At 49.4% G+C, this 26,578-nt stretch overlaps 1 long non-coding RNA gene across 1 annotated transcript; it reads right to left on the bottom strand.

Moving 5' to 3' along the window:
- Positions 1 to 711: 711 nt before the first annotated feature.
- Positions 712 to 7,399, bottom strand: LOC109274624 (uncharacterized). Its single transcript, XR_002083753.2, has 2 exons — positions 7,308 to 7,399; positions 712 to 1,023 (listed from the first exon to the last, which is right to left on the bottom strand). It is a non-coding gene; the product is annotated as an uncharacterized LOC109274624 (long non-coding RNA).
- Between the last annotated feature and the right edge of the window lie 19,179 nt (positions 7,400 to 26,578).

Here is a 26,578-nt window from a genome sequence, read left to right as displayed (position 1 = left end):
GGGCTCCAGTCTAGGGGGAGACCAGCTGAATGCAGAAAGTGTGTGTGCGACAATTTAGGAGAAAGGGCAGAGAGGAGACAGCATCACACAGGGTCCTGTGCTCTGTTGAAAGCCCCAGATGTCTTCCTTCTTCTTGTCCCCCCCCCCCCCCCCGCCCCAACTTGTCTTTCTTTTCTCCCTGGAGATACTGCATTTAGGAGGAAGTGCTGTGTGGTGCAAAAGCTTTAATAATTTTCTAGTTGTCAGCAGTGGACCCCTTTTGAGAATGCAGTTTAACCCGGCACGTGCCGTGGATGGCACGTTTATGTCCCTCAAATCCATATGGTAAGGCTCTAATCCCAAATCCCAGGAAGCAGGGTCTTTGGGAGGTGAATGAGATTAGTGTCCTTGTAAAAGAGACCCCGACATGCTTCCTCGTGTTTCTGCCATGTGAGGACACAGCAGAATGCCTCTGTCTATGAACCAGGAAGCAGGTTCTCACCAGACACTGAATCTGCTGGCACCTTGACCTTGGACTTCCAGCCCCCAGCCCCATAACAAGTAAATGTTTGTTATTGAAATCCCTTAGTCTGTAGTGTTGGGTTGTAGCAGCCCAGAAGGGCTATGCAGCAGGCCGACGTCTGAACTAAACACGCAGCTGCTTGGATGGCATCCTACCCACCTTCACACACATTGCAGGTTAGATCTCAGGAAGCAGACGCTGAGCTGGAATGTGAGGGGCAGGGCATTTACTAGGGACAAATCCCTGTGGGAGGGCAGGAGAGGCAGCAGGGGGGCGTAGAAGAGGAAGTCTAGCTGGGATGCAGGCTGCCAGCACCTCAACCAGCCCCACGTTGAGTGTAGACGGCCCTCATCGGCCGAATGACCGGGACTTCAGCCTCCTGTCTGTCAGTCTCTGGCTGGGGCTGCTCTGGGATGTGCGTGCTCTTGGACGAGGTTCAGAAGGGGGTGCCAGCGGCAGGCTGTTGGCCGCGGGCGACAAATCCTTGGCTTAAGGGGACCCAGGTAAGAGATGGTGGAACTCTGGGGAAGGAGAAATGTGAATGGGTTTTTAAAACGAAAAATTTGTTTTCAACGTTTATTTATCTTTGACAGACAGAGACAGACAAAGCATGAGGAGGGGAGGGGCAGAGAGAGGGGGAGACACAGAATCGAAGCAGGCTCCAGGCTCCAGCTGTCAGCACAGAGCCCGATGCAGGGCTTGAACCCACCAACAGTGAGATCATGACCTGGGCCGAAGTCAGATGCTCAACGGACTGAGCCACCCAGGTGCCCCTGGATGGGGTTTTAAGACCTATTTCAGAGGTGGCTTGGGCCGAACTTGTGGGTGACAGGGATGTGTGGTGAGAGACAGAGGCAGGGACCAGAGAAAAGACTCCTGGGTTTCTGCTGTGAGAATCTACCATGGAAGGTGGTGTCATTTCTCGAGGCTCGTTCCAAATAATTGGACTGAAAGGTGATGTTTGGGAGATAAAGCCTGCAGCCTGGCTGGTGGCTGATCGGTCGCTCTTTTTCCGTCTGTCCGGTTATTCGGTTAAAATGGACCAGTGCTTCTGTGTGCGAGGCGCTGTTTGGCGTTTCATGAATAGGTGCCCCTAAGTAGGGATGGGGTAGGAAAGGTGTCACAGGCAGAGGGGGCAGCGGGTGCTGAGCCCAGATACCTGCAGCAGCCTGGCCTGATGGCGTGGCTGCACACGCAGGGCCAGCAGGTAGGAAGGAGGGTCCACGAGAGCCCTGAAGGCCAGGCTTGCTGTCTTCTGCTTGCTGATAAATAACCTCTTGAAACATGGAGAGAAAACGTGCATGTCTCATGAGTTGGCAAATCAGAAAGTACTCCCCGAATTGCTCGGGTGAGGCGGACGCTAACCCGTCCCAGGATGCTGTGGCCAATGACCAGGTCAGAGGCACTGGGACGATTCTTCCACGGAGGCTCCCACATCTTCACAGATCACTCTATGGGGAGAGGCCGATGTGAACATGTTAATCCAGCCCTGTCTGGTTCTTTTCCACCAAAGCTTCAATATGCATCTGATCTCAGGATATTGGATTTTTCTTTGAGGAAAGAAATAAATGACTTATCTGGGGAATAAGCCCAGAGTTCCCTCCATGCATCACACATTCTCTATATTGGGCTAAAATAAGGTTTGCTGATTCTCATGTAAATCTCTAAAGCCTGGGTGTCATAATATGAGTATTTTATGTGCTAGGTGAGTAGGTTGCCTCCCCAGGAAAAAAAGACAGAAGGCAAGGAGGCAAGATTAGTGACTGTATCCGAAGAGAAGGAGAACAGATTCAAATTCTTTAAGTGCCTCTAGCTTCGCGATGCAGTGGACAGGAAATACGATTCCCTCTGAAAAGCAGTCATTTTGGTGTATGCTGGAATTGATCTTGAAGTCTGGCAGATTCGTCCTTTTTGTAGTTCTGGCTGCTGCGTTTCTTTTCCACCTCCTCTGAGCCCCGACAAAGTGATGCTTCATAAAATCCTAGCGGTTTTTGCCTCTATCCTGCGTGGCTGGCGCAGGCCTGATGGAGAGCAAGGTTCCCCGCCTGCTGCAAATACTCCTTGCACCGGTGATCGGTTTTCGCCAAATGGGTACTTCAGAGAACCTTCTTCCTGTCTTGATAGGTGCTAGGAGTGAGAACCGAGGCCAGCCCGCAAGGATCCCATCAGCATGACTTCGCCAGGCTGGCGGCAGGGAAAAGAGGTGATTTGAACACCCATAGGAGAATTTCAGGGTTTGGCCGATACAAAGCAAGAATCAAGATGAGCGAGAGGGGTGATTTTAGCCTATGTCAAATACACAAAATGTAAGGCAGGGTATGTGTTCTCCAACTTTATCCTGATCATAGAAGGTTAGAGTTGGAAAGTCTTTTGACACATTTAATGAGTCTTCCTTTTCTGTTGACGAAAACCTGGAGACCAGCACAGAAAAAAGTGATCTGCCCGCCATCCCAGAAGAGCTGAGCGAGAGAGGCTCACCTGATCAGCGATTGTGGCGGATTATATTTTCCAGATGGAAGCAGCCATGCCTCCCATCCCGCAGCTCTCCTGCGATGTGACCTTTCCAATCCTTTCTTGCAAGGGTGAAGTCTGTTTTTCCCCCTTGAATCTGGGATGATGCTGTGACTGCTTTGACCCCTTCCAGGCAGAACCTTTAATGGCTTGGAGGCCCTTGCTTCTGGCTTCTTGGAAACTTTACTCTTGGTTCGCTTTCTTTCGGAACCCAGCTGTCACGATGCGAGAAGTCTACATCGCACGGAGAAGCCATGCGCAACTATGGGGAGAGGCCGATGACAGCTGACAGCCTCAGCTGACCTCTCAGCCGGCCACCAGCCATCTGAGGAAGCCATCTTGGATGTCCAGCCCAATTGAGTTTTCAGACGACAATCCCAGCTGGACCATGTAATCCTCCCACTTGTGAGAGTCAATAATAAATTATCGGTGTAAGCCACTAAGTTTTACTGTTGCTTGTTATGCAGCAATGTTTAACTGGAACACCACCCATAATGCTAATCTGCAAACTTTTGATCATCGCTCTACAGTTTTGTCAACTACTCTCCCATTGATTGCAAAACGTAGTGTTTTTCTAATGCAGGGTCGTGACTCACTAGTGGGTCGTGAGATCACCCGAGTGATTTGATTTCAAAAACCCAAGTCAAATAGATTAGGATTTGTCAGAGTGCATTAAACACAGTAAGGGAGATAATTGTTTCAGGACATTTTTTGTTTCATTTGTGTGCATTCTGGATTTTACTATACAGTAAAACCTTGGTTTGCAAGCATAATTCATTCTGGAAACATGCTTGTAATCCCAAGTACTTATATATCAAAGTGAATTTCCCCACAAGAAATAATGGAAACTCAGATGATTCGTTCCACAACCCAAAAATATTCATATAAAAACGATTGCAATCCTGTAATATAATACAAAATTATAAAGAAAATATAAAATATAAAGAAAAATGAACAAATTAGCCTGCACTTTGAAAACCTTCCTGACTGGTGTGAGGGACACAAGAGAGAGGAGGGTTACTGTGTAGGACGACTTTCACTGTCCCTAATGGAATCACTGCTGTCTATTGGCTCCACGGAATCTTTTTCTGCATGGGGGCCATTGTATATGCTTGCACGGATGTTGACTACAGTACAGTATTAATAAACTCTTGTCACAGACTGTATTTAATCGAACTGGCAATGAGGCAGCAGAGGAAAGGGTCTGTGTCTGCAGGCAGCCTGACCTAGAATGAAGCAAAGCGTTCCTGAGCTTACTTTTGTATGGAAAAGCAAAGGACCGTCCATAGGTGCTTAGAAGTGGCCTGAGACTGAGCATCGGAGCATGGGAGACAGTCACCCACAATCTTGCAGCCTGAGAGAGAGAGAGAGAGAGAGAGAGAACCAGTAGCTCAATTGTGATCCTGTGACGTTTGCCATCACGTACTACTCGTATCACAAGACGTCGCTCGTGTATCAAATTAAAATTTGTTAGAAATGTTTGCTCGCCTTGCGGAACGCTCGCAGAGCACATTACTCACAATCTGAGGCTTTACTGTATGTTTCTTACCGTGAGTCACAGTCACAAATGTTAGGAAAACGCTCATCTGGTTTGACCCTCACCACAGCTTTGACAAGCGAGGAGGAGAGGTTTCGTTTTCTCCTCTTCGTCAACGAGGAAACAGAAGTGAGAAGGCAGATCTGGGCTTCTCCTCTCCTGCCACCCCACAGCCACATGTCACAGAGCCTCCTCGCCATTCTTCAGACATTTAAAATCTTTTGGGGAAAGGCCACTTTCTGGACCTGGTTTGTGTGTACAATGGTGACACATATGCGTGCTTACCCTGTCCTTGGTAAGAACTCGCTGTGCCAAGGACTCCACACCGTTGGCTTATGGGATGTGCTCCGATTACGTCCATTTTACAGGTGAGGAGACTGAGGTTCAGAGACGCTGCATTGTTATGCTCCCAGTAGGGTGCAGAGCCAAGCGTATCCTGAGCTGGCCCCACATGGACACGCCTGACCTTCGAACTCCTGTCCTGGTTGGTAAACCTGTAGGGTGACAAGGCTTTGCCCCTGCATTTCTGCTCCTGGGGGGCTATCTTCCTCACTTGCTCCTTGCTGGGTCTGTCACTTACAGCCCCAGGTGAGGCTTCTGGGGCTGGACCTCGGTGCTCCTCGCCTGGCAGCTTCAGTGGCCGCGTGGCAGGGCTGCGTGTCCCGTGGAGACCCGGGTGGCCACCTCCCGGGGTCTGGAGGGAGGCCAGCCTCTCTCGGTGCCTGCGAGGGAGGGCGTCGTCCTCTGAGCCACCTCCCTTCTTGTTTACAAGATGGGGATCAACTCCGCGGTCCGATAGTTGATGTTGGCAGAAGACTTCAGATAAGGCAATCTGTGTGTTTGGAGACCGTTTCTTTTCCCCTCGCCTGACTTTTCGGCTCCCTCTTGATTGCGTGTGTGCCAGTTGACTGGAAGCTCTTCAGGGAGAGGAGAAGCTTGGCCGCCAGACCACCTCTGCTCCCCCGTTTCCCTGCTGGAAAAGTGAGAGCCTTGACTGGACTAATCCAGTGGTTCTCAACTGGGAGCAATTTCTAGCCCCAGGGGACATTTTTGGTGGTCCCGGTTTGGGGTGGAGGGTGTTGCTGGCATCTAGCAGCCAGAACAAGGGATGCTACGTACGGGAGGGTCCCCAAAACAAAGAAGTGTTGACCCCAAGTGTCAACAGTGCTGAGGTTTGGAAACCTGGATTACTCTCTTCATGTAAAAACCCCGCTCATCGAGGGCCTTCTGTGCACCAGACGACGCGGAAAGCCAGAGTTGAAAAAAAAGACGAAATAAAAGATGGTCTCTGGACCAAGACACTTGCAATTTAGTGGGAAGGCCAAATGTGTAAATAGTTTCGAAAATGATAAACCCTAGAGAGGAGACACGTATACAGTGTTGTGGGGACACAGAGCAGAGAATGGCCAAGTGCCAGGTAAGCACTGAGGACTCCACAGAGGAGGTGTCCCTGGAATTGGCCCCAGGGGGCTCCCGGGGAAGGACAAGCAACGCAGACTGGAAGATGGGAAAGACCAGATATGCGCAGGGTCACTGGAGTGGGGGAGTCATGGAAGATGAGTGTGGAGAGCCTAGAAAATGCCAGAGCTTCCCCGCTTGCCTCAGTGCCTTAGCACATGCTGTTCTCTGTGCCTGGAAGGCTTTATCCTGTCTCACCTACTTTTCATATCTCTTTGGTCCCCCCTAAATATTACTTCTTTGGGGAGGCTTTCCTGACTTCCTGAGGCCCTCCTAGCCCCCTGGGACCAGGCTTCCTAGCATTTACTCAGTTTGTAACCTACTTCTCTGGGGATTTGATTATTATCTGGGTGCTTCCGCCTACACCACCCCTTCAGAATGGCCTTCCTTCTGAAGCAGACTGCACAGGTCTCTCTGGGGTCCTTCAAGCTCCCCCCATTAGGGCAGCCAATCACATGCCCTCTGCTGTGTATTTGGACTTCTCATTAACCCCATTGCCTTCAAAGTAAAGCCTAAATGCTGAGCTCTGCACTGTGGGCCCTTTGTCCTTCATGATCTGGCTGGAGCAGGAGGCTCCTGACCCCTCACCCCTGGCTTCACCCACCCCTCTCCCAAGGGCCCAGAGTGGCCTTCTGCTCTCCAGCATCTGGGCTTTGCCCAGAAAACTATGCATGTGTCAGTCTGTTTCTGGTTAGACCGTAGACTTCCTTGAGCCTTTGTGACTCCTCTCCTAGGAAGCCCTCTCTCACTTTCCCTCAGGTCTGAGCTAGGTATCTTCCCTCTGTGTGGTCAGAGAGTCTGGGATTGCCATGGCTTTTGCACATTTGTTGCACTGGAATGTCTTCAGGCAGAGGCTGGGTGGTATTCGGGGCAGCATTTCTGGCAGTCCATGTAGAAGTTGGCACATTCAACTTTTCACTTAATGGGCAAAGTCACGGATGCCAGTTTCTCCCTGCTAATTTCTGGATCTGGTTGAGAATGGCTCCACCCTTCTTGGGAGCCTCCTATACCAGAAAAATCCTCCCTGGTCCTGCCAGCCCACCTTCTTGGATGTAAATTTGTAATAAAGCCTACATTTTCCCCCCAGCAATACAGAACTCAGGCCAAGTCCCTATTTCAGTGATATAATGGCACCAAATAGAAATAGCATTAAAAAAAACCCCAAGAAATTATTATGAAAATGACCAGTGCAATTCTTGAGTGATTGAGAGATTCCATTACGCATGGGCGTTAGCTTCTGAACTGGACACATGGGATAAAGATACTGAGCTGCCCAAATTTGTACTGTTCAGTACTTACAGTGTAATGGTGGTTTCAATGATTGATGTTTGCAGTGATCATAAAGGCACTGAACAGGCTTATTTAACAGGTATGCTTCCAGCTCTTGGAATCCCAGCAGCAGAACACGTGAGCTGGCTCTGTGCTGTCATCCCCAGCACTCTCCTGGCATATGGCAAGGTCTTGGTAAAAGCTGGTAATGCCTACTTTGTGCTAAGTGCTGTACTAAGCACTGGGAGAAAATGGAATACAAATTAGACCTGAACTCTGCCTTCAAGGAGCTCCCTGTCTTATAGGAAAATTCGGATGTATATTTCTCAAGAATCTTGATAGTGAGAAATACTGAAAAAGTAGAACGGGTTGGAAAATTACAAAAGGATTCAGAGAATGTGGAAGAGATCATATTTGATTTGCATCCTGAAAAATTATAGATTTGGAAGGACAGTTGTTGATGTAACGTCTTGATACACAGAGGTGAGAGAAAGGGTACTCCGGGTAGGGAGAATGGCCTGAGAAAATGTCCAGAGGAAGACAAGTGAGGTCATGAAGACTGATTTCTGTTTTCTTCCAGAAGATTTGTAATTGTAGGTTTCACAATTTACAGCCATAATTCATTTGAGGTTAATTTTTTTTATATGGTGTGGGGTATGGATTTAGGTCTTTTTTTCCCCATATAGACATCCAATTATTCCAGCATCATTTATTATATCATGCATAAAAAAAATCACCCAACTGGTGATGTTTAGACCATTTATATTTAATGTGATTATTATTTTCTAAGTTTTTTTTAACTTTATTTTTATATTTAGTTTTGAGAGAGTGAGCAAATGGGGGAAACAGAGAGAGAAGGAGAGAGAGAATCCCAAGCAGGCTCTGCACAGTCAGCATGGAGCCCGACATGGGGCTCGAACCCACGAACTGTGAGATCATGACCTGAACAGAAACCAAGAATCCTATGCATAACCAACTGAACCACCCAGGCACCCCTAGTGTGATTGTTGATATAGTTAGATTCTACCAGCCTAACTTGAAGTGATGTTTTATTTCAAGTACAGTATAAGACCTTTTAATAGTATACTTCCATTTCTCCCTTCCTGCCCTTCGTGTTATTGTTGCCCTATATTTTACCTTCCATATCTTATTATTTTTGTTTCAATCATCAACTCTCTTTAAAGAGATTCAAATAGTAAGAAAAACATCTTATGTATTTACCCAGGTATTGACCGTTTTGGGTGCTCTTTCTTCTTTGTTTGAGATATTTCCATCTGGAAGATTTTTCTTTCAGTCTAATAAAGATAATTTTTTGACTTTTGCATTTTTTCCAGAGTCTTGGTTTCTTCTCTGTCTTGGGAGATATTTTTGCTGGTTATAGAACTTGAGGTTGGCAGTTTGTTTTTCTTTCCAGTAGTTTATTTTCTCATTTTTATTTTTATTTGTTTACATTGTTTTAATGTTTATTTATTTTTGAGAGAGAGAGAGAGAGCACAGGGAGAAGGCAGAGAGAGAGGGAGACATGGAATCTGAAGTAGGCTGCAGGCTCTGAGCTGTCAGCACAGAGCCTGATGCAGGGCTTGAACTCATGAACTGTAAGATCATGACTGGAGCCAAAGTCGGCTGCTTAACCGACTGAGTCCCCCAGGCGCCCCTCTTCCCAGTAGTTTAAAGAAGTTGCCCCACGGTTTTCTAGCCCTCATAATTCTGAGAAGAAATGTATTGTAATTTGTACCTTTATTCCTCTGTATGTCTTGACCTTTTTTCCTCTTACTGCTTTTAAGATTTCCTCTTCACTATTGATTTTGAGCAGTTTGATTCTTTGGTGTAGTTTTACTCATGTTTCTTGTTCCTAGGGTTCATTGAGCCCCTTGGATTTGTGAAATATAGTTTTCATTCAGGGGCACCTGGGTGGCTCGGTTGGTTAAGCATCTGGATCCTGCTTGGATTCTCTCTCTCTCTCCCTCTCTCTCTGCCCCTACCCTGCTCTTTCTCTCTCTCTCAAAATAAATAACTAAACTTAAAAAAATATATAGTTTTCATCCAATCTGGAAAAACATTTTAGCTGTTGTTTTTTCAAAAAATTTCGGTTCCTACCTCTTCTCATCTTCTGGGACTCCAATTTCACATATTTTAGGCTACTTGAAATTGCCACACAGTTCACTGATGCATTTAATTCTCTGTTCATTAATTTTTTTTTCTGTTTCTGCTTCATCGTGGATCATTTCTATTTCATGTCTTCAAACTGTTAATTTTTTCTTCTTCAAGGTCTAATCTTCTATTTGTCCCATAGAGTGAATTTTCCATTTCAGACATTATATTTTCACCTCTAGAAGTTTTATTTTGGTCTTTTTATTGGTCATATTTTTCTGCTTCTTTGAATGCCTGTTAATTTTTGCTTGAATGCCAGATGTGAAGTTTACCTTGTTAGGTGCTGGATATTTTTGTATTTGTATATTCTTGAGCTTTGCTATGTGGTGTGATTAATTTACTTGAAAATAAGTGAATGTTTTGCTTTCAAGTTTTGTTAGGTAGGGGCGCCTGGGTGGCTCAGTCGGTTGAGCGTCCGACTTCGGCTCAGGTCATGATCTCGCAGTCCGTGAGTTCGAGCCCCGCGTCGGGCTCTGTGCTGACTGCTCAGAGCCTGGAGCCTGTTTCAGATTCTGTGTCTCCCTCTCTCTCTGACCCTCCCCCGTTCATGTTCTGTCTCTATCTGTCTCAAAAATAAATAAACATTAAAAAAATTTAAAAAAAAGTTTTGTTAGGTAGAATAAGAGTAGTATTCAATCTAAGGTTAATTGTTTTCCTTGACTGAACCCAAGCCTTTCTGACTGCTGTACCTAATATGCCATGAATTGTGAGGCTTTCCAGTCTGGTGGGTGGGAACAGGGACTATTCCTGGTTCTGTGTGAGCCCCAGGCACTAGTCCCTTATCCCATTGGATGATTCTTTCTCTAGCCTTGCATAGTTTCCTCATACATATGCTGTGGTCCAGACTCAGTTGGATGCTTTGGGAACACCCTGCAGATTTCGGGAGTTCTCCCTCTTTCTCTTTCTCTCTCTCTCTTTCTCTCTCTCTTTTTCCAGCTGTCTTCTCTTCAGTACTCTGTTATGCAAACTCTGTCCAACTTTTTCTCTCTTGTTCTCAGTTTCATGTTTTCAACCTCTCCTGGAAACTGTCAAGCCGGTAAACTGGGACAATTGTGACACCTCACCTAAATTCTTTTCTTATCTCACTGAGAGTGCTGCCTTCCATTGCCTAATGTACTTCATGGTTTTGAAAACTCTTGAGAGAGATATATGTATATATCTCTCAGGATATGTATTATTTGGAAGCACCTGGATGCTCTGTTAGTTAAATGTCCAACTTCAGCTCAGGTCATGATCTCACGGTTGGTGAGTTCGAGCCCTGCATTGGGCTCGCTGCTGTCAGCGCAGAGCTTGCTTCGCATCCTCTGTTTCCTTCTCTCTCTGCCCCTCCCTGCTCATGCTCTCTCATCACTCTCAAAAATAAATAAATGCTAAAAAAGATATGCATTATTTTAAAATTATATATGTATATATAAACTATACAGCATGACCCCCAGCATGTTACTTTGGTTGTATCACACAGCATAGTAAATCCAGTCTCCATTATGTCATCTTTGTTGGAGTGGAGGTTGTCAGAATTTCTTAAATCTCCAATGAAACTGATCAAACCTCTACTGATTGTGTCTTCCTCCCCACCGTTGGCATCCATCCCCTCCACCTCTATCTTTTACTTGGACTGTGCAATCATTTCTAGAGGGTCTTCTTATCTCTGTCTCAGCCCCTCTTCAGTCCATTCCTGTGTCGAACATTTGGCCTTGCTCAAAGACAGGCCAGCCTTTGCCCTCAGCTCTTTGGAGGCAATGTTTAAGCCCTTAGAATATTATTCCTGACAGGAGTACTTTGTTTCCTGGGGGCTTTGGGCTACACCAACAATGTGATTTAGGGTGAAGGCTTTGGGTTACGAGATATCAGCTTGACCTCTGCAGGGAATGGGGACATGTCAATCACATTGGCAGCCAATCAGGTTTATGAGCATGAGCCCCAGCAAAGACTGAATGCCAAGGCTTGGGTGAGCTGCCCTGGGAGGCAATACTCCACCTATACTGGCACACACCGACATGGGGAGAATTTTGTTGTTCATGACTCCATGGGGAGGGGACAGCTGGAAGCTCTGCATTTGGAAACTTCCTGGCCTCTGGACTCTGTGCTTCTCCTTTTAGTTGATTTTAACCTGTGTCCTTTAGCTCTAATAAACCATAACCATGGGCTTCCCAGCTTTTCATCAGCTTCTGCGAATCTTTTTGGTGTGTTATCGATGAGTGGGCTTGAGGACCTCCAAACTTTTGACTGGTGTCAGAAGTGAGGTCAGTCCTGTGGACTCTTCTGTCTAACTCTGAAATTCTTTTTAGTGCAACTTGCTTGATCTCTAAAAAAGAACAAAAGAAGAAGAAGAAGAAGAAGAAGAAGAAGAAGAAGAAGAAGAAGAAGAAGAAGAAGAAGAAGGAGAAGGAGAAGAAGGGGAAGAAGAAGAAGAAATTTGATATGCTCCTCCCTTGTTTAGACTCTTTGGTGACTTAGTAGTGGAGTTAAGGACAAACCCTGTAACTGGCCCATGCAAGCTTGAGCCCCAGAGTCTGCCTCCCTCACCTCGCACTCTATCACCTCCACTCCTTGCTTTCTTTTTCTGCTTCCTTCATACTCTTCCTTTCCCCACTTTTTCTAGTTGACTCAACCGACTTTCAAATTTCAGCCCTCTTGGCCTAGCCAGCACCTCCCTTCCACAGGTACCCTTTGAGTGACTCTTGAATTCTCTGAACCCCTTATGCAGGTGCAGCCCACCTGCTGAGAGCACCCAGCATGTGGTGAAAGGCACTGTCTCCTACCTTCATGGAGGTGACTCAGTTCTCAGTAGAGGTTGGCCCAAGTACTGCTGAGAAAATTCTTTTCACTAACACTGGTGGAAGATTTAAATATGGACTTGGATCCAGGATAACCTTTGGCCCCGGGCCCCCAGCTGATTGCAGAACCAATGTTTCCATAAAGAGTCATTTCCCCTTGTTGGTAGCCGCCTTCTCTCTCCTCTCTCCTCTCCCTACTCTCAAGCAAGAAAGTGGAGTGGGGACCATAAATCATGTTTCTGGGTCACATTTCTTGGTATGTCACCACCTTCTTTTATGATCCTGGGTATGAGACTTCCCATCAGGGCCTCTGGTTTCTTCTGTGGAAAATGAAGGGTTTCAACTAGCTCAGTGGTTCCCACCAATCTGACCACAAATGTCCCCTTTTCTTTTTCCTTCTCCTGTGAACAACAATCATGTTGCAAATGACAAAGAAACTTAGGTTTTGGTTGTGGTGTGACCTTAGGATATAACAAGGTCTTACTAGGTGTCATGCCTGAGTTAGGCAGTAAAGGTGTAGTGTGGATCAGGCATGGGTCCACACCCACAAAAAGCTCACAGTGCTCTGGCCAAGGCAAACACACAAGGGGATACACTCAACACAAGGACTATGGCTTAGTGGGTGTGGGATGGTGTGGGAAGCCATAGGAGGGCCAGTGGAGGGAAACTTCACATTGACCCTGAAGGACAAATAAGAGTGTCAGGTGAGAAAGGGCATTCTGAAGGCCCTCCAGATCTAGGCACATGGAATGCTGTGGCCAGATAGACTTTCTGTAACGCTATCAAGAGCTAAGATGCTTTGGGAAACATTGGAAGAGATATTTTCTTTTCTTGTTTATGTTTATTTATTTATTTTGAGACAGAGCATATGATTGGGAGGGGATAGAGAGACAGAATGAGAGAGAGAGAGAGAGAGAGAGAGAGAGAGAGAGAATCCCAAGAATTCTCCACACTGACAGTGTGGGACTCATCTCATCTCATAAACTGTGAGGTCATGACTGGAGCCGAAATCAAGAGCTGGATGCTTAACCAACTGAGCCACCCAGGCACCCCCGGAAGGGATATTTTCTAAAGCAAGGGTTTCCAGTCCTGTTATAACACTGGGTAAATCACCTCAACTCAGATTCCCGCCCCCCCCCCCGCCCCCGCCAAGCACATAGATTTCCAACATGTGCATGAGTTTACGTGTTGGTGTAAGGTTTGTCCTCATACTACTTAGGGATGGTCAAGAGTCTCTGGGAGACAAACACTGCAGCTGCTTATAAAATCCAAGTTCCTACAGACCTTGGCTAGCTATGTGGCTCTCTTCAAGAATCCCATTCCCATCTGACCTCCTGAGTATTTGCCAATGTAGGGAAACAGGAGAGGCATCCTCTGGTGAGAAACAACCAGGTTACATTCACTAGATTGTGTAATTCCCCTAAACCGAGGAGGTAGAGTTTGGTCATTTGAGAGGTGAAGATAGAGGTATGTGGAGAGGTCAGGAGGCCTGTGTGCATCCCGTAGCTGGCCAACGGCAGAGCTGAGATTCAAAACCAGGTCTGAGTGGACCCAGAACCCATGATCTTCCCACTGACCATGCCCTCCTTCTAAGTGTGGGGCTAGGCTGTGGGGAGATGGGTAGTGTTGGGATTGGGCAGCAAATGAATTAAGGGCCTTGTAACAGGTTGAGTGTTGAACCTCTTCAAAAGATATGTCTGTTTGAGGGGCGCCTGGGTGGCTCAGTCTGGTGAGCGCCCCACTTCGACTCAGGTCACGATCTCACCGTCTGTGAGTTCGAGCCCTGCGTCGGGCTCTGTGCTGACAGCTCAGGGCCTGGAGCCTGCTTCCGATTCTGTGTCTTCCTCTCTCCCTGCCCCTCCCCTGCTCATGCTCTGTCTCTCTCTCTCTCTCTGTCAAAAATAAATAAACATTAAAAAAATTTTTAAAAGATATGTCTGTTTGGAACCTGAGGATGTGAAGGTATTTGCAATATTGGCCTAGGCCGATGTCATTAAGGTAAGGATCTCAAGATGGGATCATTCTGGATTAAGGTGAGTCCTAAGTCTAATGATAGGCTTTCTTAAAAGAGACAGAAAAGAAAAGACAGACAGACATAGGGAAGGAGGCCACGTGGCCCCCGAGGCAGAGATTGGAGTGACACAGAGAAGCCAAGCGAAGCCAGGGGCCACCAGAAGCTGGAAGAGGTCAGGAAAGATTCTGCCCGGCAGGAGTGCAGTCCTGCTAACACCTTGAATCTGCACTTCTTACCTCTAGGACGGTGGGATAATAAATTTCTGTTGTTTTAAGTCATCAAGCTCACCACAGCACTGGTCATTTGTCACAAGCAGCCACGGGAAACTCATAAACTCTGCAAGATGGTGTGAGGTTGGTGTCGCGCCTCCACGTGGTCATGGGGAAGGCAAGAGTGCGGTGGGCGATGTGCACAAGCAGTCCTGACTTGCAAGGATCCTGAAGCTCAGTCCTAGGACAGGAGAGACACTCTGCCTGATGAAGGCAGTGGGGCAGCGAGCGGTGGTCTGAGACTGTGGGGCAAACACACCCACTCCTTCCCGCTGCCTCCCTTCCCTCGCTTTCCGCAGGCTGGGTGTCCCATGTAATTGCCTGCCGTGTGGGCTTTCTGGGGAGTTCAGCAGACCTGGGTTTGAATTTTCATGCTGCCACTTTCCAGCTGTGTGAAACGGGACGATCCCTTCCTCCCCTGTGGGATGGGCTGATAAATATCCTTCCCTGGTGGAGCCCACGGAGGGGATTAGAGAAGGCATTGCAGGTCAAATGTGTGTCACTGCTCCTGTGCTAGGCAGGAAGCACTCATACCTGGTGGCTGAAAGCACACCAGATTCCTTTTTGAAGGCTTAGTTTCCTTCTCTGTGAAGTGGGGGCATAACGAGTGCCCCCAAGGCGAGGTATCAGGAGGACTAGAGCCGCGTGCACCTGATCGGCACTCGGTAGCTGGGAGTAGGTGTGATCACATACGCTACTCCCGAGAGCAGAGACGGCTGGATTCACGTGTCGCAGGGCCTTGCAGGGCTCCTCAACCCACGCCCTGTGACCAATGACGTCGGGGGGCCCAACCTTTCCACCAGTGCCTGCAAAGTGTTGGTCAGGGTGGCCCGAGATCCTCCCATGGTCAGGCCTTACCCACATGTGAGGCCTCAGTATCCCTTCCAGTGCTGACATTGCCTGTTGACCTTACCTGTTGACCCCACCCAGAGAGCTCAGCCACCTGAAAGCCATGCCCAACAGCCCGAGAGAGGAGATGGGAAGCATTTCTTCTCTTTGGAGACCCAGCTTTCTGCACTTCCTGGGGCAACATGGCAGCCGTCCTGGGGTGTTGGGTGGATGTCTGGCATTTCTCGAGAGTTAAGACTGTGTCCTTTCTGGTGCAAGAAAGAAGTGGCTTATGTCCGTGGTAGGCAGCTGCCCTCCTGCAGCCGGCTGGTGGCCTGAGTGCCGTAAGGGCATCTGGAGAAGAAAGAGGGAGCAGGGCCCTAGAGGAAGGCTGGGGGCACAGGGACGTGATCGTCTCTGAGGCTGCAGCCTGCCAGGCCTGTGTCCACAATTCACACAGATCCTGCTTCCAAGTCTGCCCCTAGCCCCACAGGTAGGGGCCTATTATTCCCCCTTTATGGGTGAGGAACAGGCTCAGAGAGGTTGAACGAGGCAGCCAAGGTCACCCAGCTGGGATGTGGCAGGGTTGGGCGGGACTCTGGGGCCTTAGCTCCTTCCACCTCCCTTCTCTTACAACCTCCTCTCAGTCTACGAGAAGTTTCCCCATTGCCTGGGCTGGCTCGCTGCTCCCAGCCCCCCACACCATCGCTCGTCCTGTCCCCCCATTCTGTCCAGCAGACTTGCTAGAGTGGCCAGGGCAGTTCCAGAGCTCTGATCTCCCCGAGCTGGCGTCTTTGACGGGAGCTGTCCTCCGTGGCACCTCGCCGTGGGGCCGTGGGCCATGTGCATACCATGAAGACTCCCGACTCAGCACCTTCCCTGGCCAGGCCCTCAAGGGGCCCGGGGGAGCGCCCTCACCCATCCTCGGGGGGCAAGGAACTTGGGGACAGAGGCTTTGGGGGGCGAACAGATGAGAAGGAGTAGTTCTCAATTCTGTCTGCACCTGGGGCCACCTGGGGACCCAGAGCCCTGAAAGCCTGGTGAAGGTGGTCTTGCCTGGGACTGAGGCAGTGGTATTTTAAAAAGCTCCCTGAGTGATTCTAGTGGGTTGAGAAGCGCTCCCTTCGGGTGGGGAGGATGGGGAAGATGGGGTTCTAAGGCAGGTGCAGAGCCTGGCCGGGAGACAGGCAGAGAGGGTACAACTGGTCTGGAGGTGAGGGCTGGATGCTTGGGGCCAGATCACGAAGGCTTTGAACACTGGCCCCGGGGGCCTGGACTTCACCCAAAGGTGTTAAGGGAGGAAGGACACTGAAGCCTTTGGTGGCGGGGAGGGCTAGCTGAGCTCTTCTGGGGGCCTCTGGTGCCGGAAGGATGCTGGCTGTCTGGACGGAGGTGAGAGAGTCACGGGTGGTAGGGAAGGGGACAGTGTCAGGGGCAGAGTGCAGCAGGGCCGGGTAGGGCTCACAAGTCTCTGGCCTGAGTGGTGCTGGATGGGCGGCTGGGGTGCAGGGAGTCAGGAGCAAAGGGAGATACCCCTGGGTTCGGTCCCCAGTCCCTAGGAGAGAAGGACAGAGTCACCGGGATACCTTGGGGGCAGCCGCCAAGGTCCTGGCCACTGTGTGCATTTCTGGGTGCGCCTCGAATCCAACATTGCCTGTGTAACTTGTAGCTCTTTTGAAAACCAGCATAATTTAATTGTGCAGGATCGGCTCCATCGTGCTCCCCGTCCCCACCCCCCCACCCCCCCCCCCCCCCCCCCGCCACTGTCCCCCTTGCTGTACCGTCTGTAAATATAGATGCACCTGAGGCCGCGGCCATTTGATGTATCATTAAATACACCTTCTCACACTTGGCACATAAACCCTGATAAAGTTTCACCTTTTAACGAAATAAATGACTCAATTAACAAGATGAAAAACAGCAGTGTGGTGGCAGGCCCACTTGGTGGCCGGAAAAAAAAGGCTGGAGAAGAATTATCCCAGCAGGGAGTTAATGCGGGCAGAGGCCCCGTGCTCGGTGGGCGCCCGCTGACTGCCAGCCTGCCAGCCTGGGGTGGACGGGGCCTGCTGGCCGCCGCGGCAGCGGGGGTCGCCCACGTTCTGGGCCAGGGCCTGGTGGGGGCTGTGGTCCAGGGGGGGCTCCCCGAGCTGAGCCCTGCACTGCTGAATCAGGCGGGGTCAGAGTGTGGAGGGAAAATGAACGCATATTGTGTGTGCGTGAACGTTTGCCTTCCTGCCTCGCCGGCCCGGCACCCACAAATCATGCCGTCCTTCTCATTAATGGCGAGACACAGCCATGCCTTGCTCTGGGGTAAATCTTTATATATTTTATCCCCGTAGGACAGAGGGCTGACCTAGAAATCGGGAGGCAGGACGCCGGTTCCGGGCTCAAACTTTGTGTAGCGTTGTGTAACTCCCTTTGTGGCCCCATCTCCCCTGTGCCCGGAGTGTTGGACTAGGGCAGGGTCTCACCCAGGGAGGCCTCGGTCTGTGGCCAGGTCTCGGAACCTGGCTGAGAAAATAGCATTGCCCCTCGGTTTTCATCACTGTCTAACTGAAACGGGACGCTGTTTGTAGGAGATGGTGTCACAGAGGCACGGGACTCCCAGCGCCTGTGACTTGGTTACCAAGAGGAATCCCAGATCCTTTCATTTTCCATTGCAGCTGGGGGAAATTTCAAGATGCCACTTACACTTCTCGCTACTTGGAAATTATGGTAGTTATTAGACCCTCTGGTACGGCTCGTTATTTAATGCGTTAATAAAGAAGCACATGGTGCTTCTAGATCACAAATCTGTTTTTAATATTTGATAACTTTCAAAATAATTGGTTTCCTTTGTCATCATATGTATTCTATTTTATGCGGGCAAAACTATATTCTGAGAAAGGGCTGTAGGCATCACACACCCGTCCAAAGGTCCGTCGCACGAAAATGGTTGGGGACACCTGGTTAGGGATTTCCGAGGGTCCCCCGAAGACTGATGATCTGTGAGTCAGTGGAGCTAGGACAGTCATCATCAATGACAATAATGTAGTTACGGACTGCTTGTCATGTGCCAGGGACACTATTATTTTTTTTTATTGAGGTATAATTGTGCATTTCACATCCTCAAGCTTTTAAGTGCACATGTTGGTGAGTTTTGACAAATGTGCCCATTCCTGAAACAACCCAGTGAAAGTATAGGGCACTGCCACACCCCACAAAGTCCCTGCTGGTGCTTTATTGATCTATCCCCTCCTTCCTGATGGGAGCCACAGGCAACCACGATTTTGTATTGTCTCATCGTAGATTGGGTTTTCTTCTAGAACTTCGAACGGATAGACTCATACCATTTTCCTTCTTTTGCATTTAGTTTCCCTCCCTTAGCATGTGCCCGGGAGACTCATCTATGCTGTCGTATGCATCTGTGACCCATTCCTTTGTATTGTTGAACCTCGTTCCATCATGTGGATTAATCTACGTGTGAGTGACTCACTCCCTAGCATCTTTATTCATTCTCGCATAGATGAATATTTGAATTGTTTATATATATGTTATGTATATGATATGTATTGTACATTGTAAACACATGTGCAGATCTTTTGGGTAAAAACCAAGGAGCGGAATTGCTGGGCCATGTGATGGTATATGTTTATCTCCATAAGAAAACGCTAACCTATTTTCCCAAGTGGTTGTACCATTTTGCATGAATGATGCAGCTCTTTTACATCCATGCCAACCTCGGCATCATTAGTCTTAGCCATTCTTGAGGATGTGTGGTGGTATCTCAGGGTGATTTTAAATCTTTACTGGCATTGTTTAATTGGCTCCTCAAGGCCCCAGTCCTGTGAAATGTGGGCTCTTCCTGTCCCTACTTGGTGGATGAGGACCACATCATTTCCCCGGTGGTGGGGCCATGGTTGGAAGGCAGGCTGTCAAGTGTGGGGAGGTTGGACCATGTCCCTTCTGAGGCCCACCCCAGGTCTGAGACCATCTATGAATGTGACTCATTGGCCTGGAGCCCCTGTTGGGATGTGGAACCTTGTCAGGGTCCCCGGATCATCCAGTTCAGAGGACGCTCCTTCCATTGCTTATGGTCTCTGAGTGTTTTAGTTTGACCCTTGATTCTCAAGGTGTGGACACTGGCCAGGAGGGGACCAAAGGTAGAGAACTAATACACGTTCGGTGACGACTGTGATCCAGGCAATGTGCCAGGTGCTGCCACAGCAATTAGAAGGTCTCCCATGAGGCAGATCATGTTGTTCCAATTTTGCAGATGAACAAACTGGGGCTTATCCCTGAGCTAGCCTGTGAACAGGAAGTGAAACCAAGCCCTGCATGTCAAAAGTTGGTGGGTTACATGGATGGTGAAAGTCATTCTCAGATCTTGGAGGGAGGCCCTTTGAGCTGATGCCCTTGTGGAAGCCTCAAGATGGGGGCAGGTCTGAACAGAAGGAGACCTTTACCCTCGGTGAGGAGGGTGTGACATGGTGGGAGCACCTCACGTGGGGCTGGGCATGGAGGAGATGAGAGAGGATGGGGGGTGGGTCCAGATGGCATGACAAAGAACACTTGGTCAGGGTCCCAGGGGTAGGAGATGTGGAGAACAGAGGCAGACATCAGATTCCAAACGTGTGTTGTGAACTCGAACTTGTTGGAGGGAGATGAGATGTGAATAATAACAGAAAATGCCACTTTGAGTCCCTCTCAGTGGGACACAGCTCTGAAACTCGACACAGTTTTTCCGTGAAGTGACACGTATCTTGGCTGTTGTTGTTTTAAAGGGTCATTCTGTGACAACTGTTTATTTGCTAACCCCTCTAGTGAACTGCGCATTGCAAATTTATTCTCAGGGGCACCTGGGTGGCTCCCTTGGTTGTGGGTTGAGCTTCGGACTTCGGCTCAGGTCATGATCTCACGGTTCGTGGGTTCGAGCCCCGCGTCGGGCTCTGTGCCGACAGCTTGGAGCCTGGAGCCTGCTTCGATTCTGTGTCTCCCTCTCTCTCTGCCCCTCCCCTGCTCGCACTCTGTCTCTGCCTCTCTCAAAAATAAATAAAAACGTTAAAAAAATTTTTAAAAAAGTTTATTCCCAATCGTGAGTCTTTCACATCTTTTTCAAAATGTCTTTTTGTACGAATATAGTACATATTACTTACATATACAATTTTAAATTATATTATATATAATATAATATATATAATATAAGTTAATTAAGTACATATTACTTATGGGTAATTTCCAATTATTATATTATGTATATGATATATATAATAGAATATAATTAAGTACATATTACTCATATATAATTTCCAATAATTTTATCTTTTGATGATTTCACTGTTTTGCTATAATAATAGTAATTATTAATATTAATGATAATATTATATATGGTTATATATAGTACATTATATATAATATTATATATAGAATATAATAATATTAATAATATGGCAATGAACATTCTTATAGATGAATCTTTTTCTACTTTGCCTGTTCCCTAGGATACATTTCTTGTCAGGGACACGTACCCTTCTAGCCTGCTGATCCATATTGTTAATTTGACGATCAGAAGGGGAGGGCCAAGTTGGGCTTTCATGAACAGTTTTGGGACCCCTATTTTGCTGCTCCAGGATCAAAGCTGTAATCTTAAAAAAAAACCCACAAAAACTTTGCTAAGTTGATAAGAAAAAAACTCAAAATGTTGTTTCACTATTATTATGAAAGCACGCTTCATGCCCAGTGCAGAGCCCAGCATGGGGCTTGAACTCATGAACCTGAGATCGAGATCTGAGCTGAGATCAAGAGTCAGACCCTCAACTGTCTTTTGGAGCCCCCCAGGCGCCCCAAAAGAACAATGCTTTAGTTTGCATTTATTTGATTGATGCGGAAGCTGGACAGTTTTGTATCATCTTGGAACTTACGCATTTTTTCTTCTTTGGAAGTTGCTCATTCACGTCCTGGATCTGTTTTTCTTCCCAGATGTTGCTCTGTCTGCACGACGGCCCGCTGCAGGGGTGCAAGGGTCTGAGGCTGCAGAGAACGTGCTTGGGCCAGACACACCGTGGGGGCCTCGGGCCGTGCCTTCTCCCAACAGCCGCCAAGAATGAGATGTCCCAGCCGCCCCTGAGCAGGATCCGTCTTCCTGCCGGGCCCCCATGCCGTCCAGCTGGTGGGGCTCAGGCCTCCACACCCTTCACTCACGGCCATTCCCAGAGTGGAACACCAGCACCAGGAGAGAAGGATTTGGTGGCCAGGTAAATCTGGGACTCCCTTGTATTTTGTACACCTCCTTGGAGAGTCACAAGGGAAATTCACATAGTAAAGGCCCTGAGAAGTCCTGCAGCAGAGACACCTGGCTCACTTTGTGCAACTGACCGCTTACCTCTCTTGAATGACCATGAGCATCGGCCTGGTGGCCTCTGAGGTCACACCTGGTGACACGTAGGTCTTGGTGTAGACCCTGGAGCGGACGATGTATTGTTTTATATGATCGCAGTCCCGGGTTCCCCTCCGAACAAAACACACGTGCCACCTCTTTGCTTGCCTGATGCCCTGCGGCCTGTCTGGGGTAAACGGCCTCCCCTGAGAGCCAGGGGCTCCTCTTCCAGATCAATCACGCTTTCTCTACCTGCTTCCTTCGAGCTGGAGCCCCGCCACGCCTCTTGTTTTCTATTTTCGATTTGCTGGAACTCCAGGGTGGGGGAGGACCCGGGGCTTCAGGCCCCGAGCCTCCGTCCCAGTGCCCTCTCCCCGATCTGAGTGCCCCTCTCCTCCTGGCCCTGCCTGGGGGGGCCCCACCTGTCCTCTGCCCTCCCCTGCCCTGACAGTGAGCGCTCAAAGCTTCCAAAGATCGGGCGGGGCTGCATTTCTAAGGATGGAGTCAAATGCCACCAAACTGATGGTGTCTGAAAGCTGAACCCCACGGTGAGCACTGTCCCCGGGGCGGGGCTGAGGGGCGGGAGAAGGGTCTGATGACAACACAGTGGCCTGTCGCTCTCTCAGGTCCTTGGAGCTGAGCTGCCTGCGGGGCTCTCTCTCTCTTCTCGACTTGCGTTTTCCCCTGAAGCCTCCACTATTTCAGCGTGTGGTGCAGCCAGGACCCCAGTTGGGGGCCACCTTCCCTGCCTTATGTCCCCCCACCCGGCCCTTACCCTTCTATTCATCTTGAGCTCCGGAGCAAATAAAGAGCAAAACCCTCACCCCAGTGGCAAACACAGCCTTTTCACTGTGGTAGCGTGTGTCTTTTTGGGGTGCGGGGGACATTTTGATCCTGGCTCTCAGTGACATTTTGAGCTCGACGGGTCCCCCTTTTCTGCCCAAAAAAGGGGGGGCAGGTGAACATACTCTGGCAGTGTCAGCAGACAGAAACTGAGAAGTTGCCGGGTGCTCGGAACATGCTCTTCGTCCTCACAGTCTTTGGCACAAACGGCCCTCTCCCAGCTGCCCATGCACCCTTCCTGAGCCTCAGCCCTTCATCCACGCAGTGGGGCTAAGGCCGCGGACCTCGGGGGTGTGGGCAGGGCGAGGTGAGGTTCTGCGTGAACGGTGCCCAACACGGGGCTGGGGTGGGGACCCCCGCTCTCTCCCCTAACGGCCATGCGAGTGCCTCCCCCCACCACCCCGCCCACACCAGGGGGGCATCTGCAGATCAAGTCGAGGGAAGGAGGTAGGTGAGCCCTCCTTAGGAGATGTCCCCCCATATGAGATAGCACTTTCTAACCTGGAAAGCACCACGCGCATTTTCACAATGAATCTTCCCCAAACACCACCAGGGGCGTCAGGTGTGCGGTATTAAGTGGAACCTTGAAATGTAGGTCATGGATTTCCCAGCCCACAGAAGTGATCCACAGTTTAGCGGTTCTACTGTGCCTTATGGAGGTGGAGTGGTGTTGACAGAAAATAGGGACTTAGGAGCCAGACAGTCATGGCGTGAACCTGTAGCGACCATTTCCTAGCCGTGTGACCTTGGGCAAGCCAGGTGGCCCTCCGGGGGCACAGTGTGCTCGTCCGTAGGCTGGGAAGGCTTCATGCTGACTCACAAGGTCATGGGCTCCAATGAGGTCACGGGTCTGAAAGGTGCTCGGTCTGCTGATAAGAAAGGGCTAAGGAAATGTGTCATGTCGTGGCTCAGAGAGTGCCAGGAAGTGCACTAAGCTCGGGACCTTGGCAGCTTCAGTTTCCTCAGCTGTAAAATGGGGAGAAGCAAGGTCAAAGGCCAGTTCAAAGGCAGTGTGACGTCCCCAAGCTCTTCTTATCCTTGCACTCACCTCCCAAATCTGTGTGCAGGATGGCTGCCCATGGGGAGTACAAGCCAAGAACTCAAGCCTGGACCTACGGGCAGAGGAATCAACCATCACACGAGGGAGCCAGGACCCAAGCCCAGGAGACAAGGAGAGAGGCACCAGGCAGGTGGTGGCAGATTTCGGGGCCAACGTCTTTATACAGGCAGGCGTGGAATGGCACGGAAGGAATTGACATCCTCTGGAGCCAGCCTGGGAGGGCTCCCAAATACAGAGCTCTGTTACCATGGGCGTTTTGTCAATGGCAGATGAATGACCCACGACACGCCAAACTTGTGCATATGGTCATGTCCACATGGCCATTCTCCTCTGGCCACAGCTGGCAGTGCAGGTTGGGCACCTCATATGACTGCAGGTTTTGTTTGGTTTTCCTTTTGGAAATTGCTCTTGGAAGCTGAATTTGGTATCTCCATGAATTTGGCCTGTGAGGGGCTGAAAGTCATCGAGAGTTGCCTTTGGTGGCCCACGTACCAGCAGATAAAGCCGATCTCTAGAGAGAAGAGAGAGAGTGGGGAGAAGCAGAGATGGGAGACCAGGAGACAGCACGAAAAGAGCGAAAGGAGGGTGGTGAGGGAAAGGGAGAGGCAAAGCTATAGAGACACAGGGTTTCTGTTTTCCAGACCAGGCCCCAAGATTTTCAGCTAAACTTTGTTTTCTTTCTGCCTGAAATGTCCAGTTGTATCTTCTTCACGGTGAGCTCTTCCTCCAATCGTGACCTCACCCCTTTGCTCCTGTTTGTTTGAGCTAATCAGGAAGGATGCTGCTTTTCATGGCCATCGTGTTCTGGAGTATCCAAGCTAGCGTTCCCAGTGGATGGTTTTATTTAAAAAAAATTTTTTTTTAACGTTTTTTATTTATTTTTGAGACAGAGAGAGACAGAGCATGAATGGGGGAGGGGCAGAGAAAGAGGGAGACACAGAATCGGAAGCAGGCTCCAGGTTCTGAGCCATCAGCCCAGAGCCCGACGCGGGGCCCAAACCCACGGACTGCGAGATCGTGACCTGAGCTGAAGTCGGACGCTCAACCGACTGAGCTACCCAGGCGCCCCATCAGTTGATGGTTTTAGGAGCCGAGGCTCAGAGATCACTGCACAAATGGCCCAGCGGGGGGTAGTCCCGACCCGTGCACTGTTGCCAGCTATTTATGTTCCCAGGCTGACTTTCCGTGAACAGCTTCCATGACAAAGACCATTGCTCACCCCAGAAGCATGGCGGTCGGTGTCCCACATAGAGGGGTGAGCCGAGGACGGCTTCTCCCGTCTGCCGTAGGAGAGGGCAAGCTGATGAGCTGAGACCATTTTCTCCACGGGTTTTGGCCGGCCACACCCTACAGTCAGGAGGGCTGTTTGGGTACCACAAACTGAATGTTGGACGTGTGGGTTTCATGCTGACCCCTGGTTTGAGCAAGGAGCCCAAAGACATGATGATTCATTGGAAGGAAACCTTGGGATTGGCCACCAGCCCTTTGAGGTCAGCATCTGGCCTGTTCTCTGCTCCTCCCAAGTGCCTCGTCCAGTCTGGACAAGTGCTGGGCCTCCTTGGGAGACAAGGGGTGCAGGACACGGGATGGGCAGGGGTGACAAAGTGGGCATAGAGCACCACACTCCTCCAGGACAGCACTGGGCCCTGAGGTCTGCACCTCCTGGTAGCCCTCTGTCTACATGCTGATCCCACACAGCCTTCACCCCACGGGGCTCTGAGCTCCTGCAGACAGCTTTATGCCCCCAAGACTTGGCTGAATGTTTTGCCTGTGATTAATGAATGGATGTCTGCCGAGTGAAGGGAGTGCTGGAGGAGAGAGGAAGGCAGACACCAGGCTTCCCAGGACAGTCTTTGAGAGGAAGACTTTGGGTTCTCTGACTTGCCCCCCGTTTTTCCTTTGAGCACGTGCCGCTCTTGTGTTGTTCCCATTGGGAGATGGCAGTAAGAGCTCTGAGGGCAGGGACGCCAGTGGGTTCTCCTGTCACGACCTGTGACTGTCAGTGGAAGGTGAGGAGAGGTTCTGGGGACACAGCCCGGGCCCAAGAATTGATCTGGGGTCTTCATCAGTGGGAAGAAGCCAGTGGCCTCCTTGTGAAGTCTAAGTGCCCGAGACCTGCAGGGCAGAGTCTGGGAGAGCCCTGCCACGCCTCTCCCTGCTGTCTGGACTGCCCTGGCCTTAGTCACTCAACACAGATGACCCTGGACTGGTCCACTATCTCAAACTGGTGTCTCCAGGCCTCCGTGTATGCTGATTCCAGTAAAGCAACTCAGGTGAGGTTTGCCCCAGTCTCTGTTGCCTGGCATAGAGAAAGAGGGAAGCCTGTGTTTTCTAGATGGTTTGTTTGGAAGCTCTATTAACCATCTTCTGTGGTTGATGCCAATTATGTTTTCCTTTCTGCATGTGGCAAATGCACCTTGCTATAATTGCAATATGGGTCCACTTTGTGGGGCGGGACTGTGGTCCTGACCCAGGATCTGGGTGCAGCTGCCTGTCCCCTGCAGATCTCCCCCCTCACCCCCCAGTTCTGCATGGAGCTCTGGCCAGAGGGACTCACTGATTTGCACTCTGAGGAATCGCAGATCATTTTTTTTACTTTTCAAAAAATTCCTCTGGTCCAAAGTGATTGATTGCTTCATAACCTCAAAGGCTGATGTCATAGAAAATCCTGGAGCTAAAAAGAAGTGGGTTTGAAATCTGTTCTGTCTCTTACATGCTATGATGGGTACGTCACCCCCCTTCTCAGGCTTTCCTCGGCCAGGAGGGGCTCAAATAGCTTGCACTGAAAATGTACTTTGAGCATCCGATGGGACAAACACATAAAAAAGCTTTGTAGCTTAAAAGAATTATAAATTTTCTCAAGTACTTCTCATTTATTCAAAAATGAACTGTCCATTGAAAGATGTGCTTTTTTAAAAAAAATTGTTTTTACATTTATTTTTGATAGACAGAGACAGAGCACGAGTGGGGGAGGGGCAGAGAGAGAGGGAGACACAGAATCTGA

The sequence above is a fragment of the Panthera pardus genome, unplaced genomic scaffold (genome assembly GCF_024362965.1).
Source record: "Panthera pardus isolate Hobbes unplaced genomic scaffold, ASM2436296v1 HiC_scaffold_24, whole genome shotgun sequence".
Lineage (NCBI taxonomy): Eukaryota > Metazoa > Chordata > Mammalia > Carnivora > Felidae > Panthera > Panthera pardus.
This window is presented reverse-complemented; position numbering and strand designations above follow the sequence as displayed.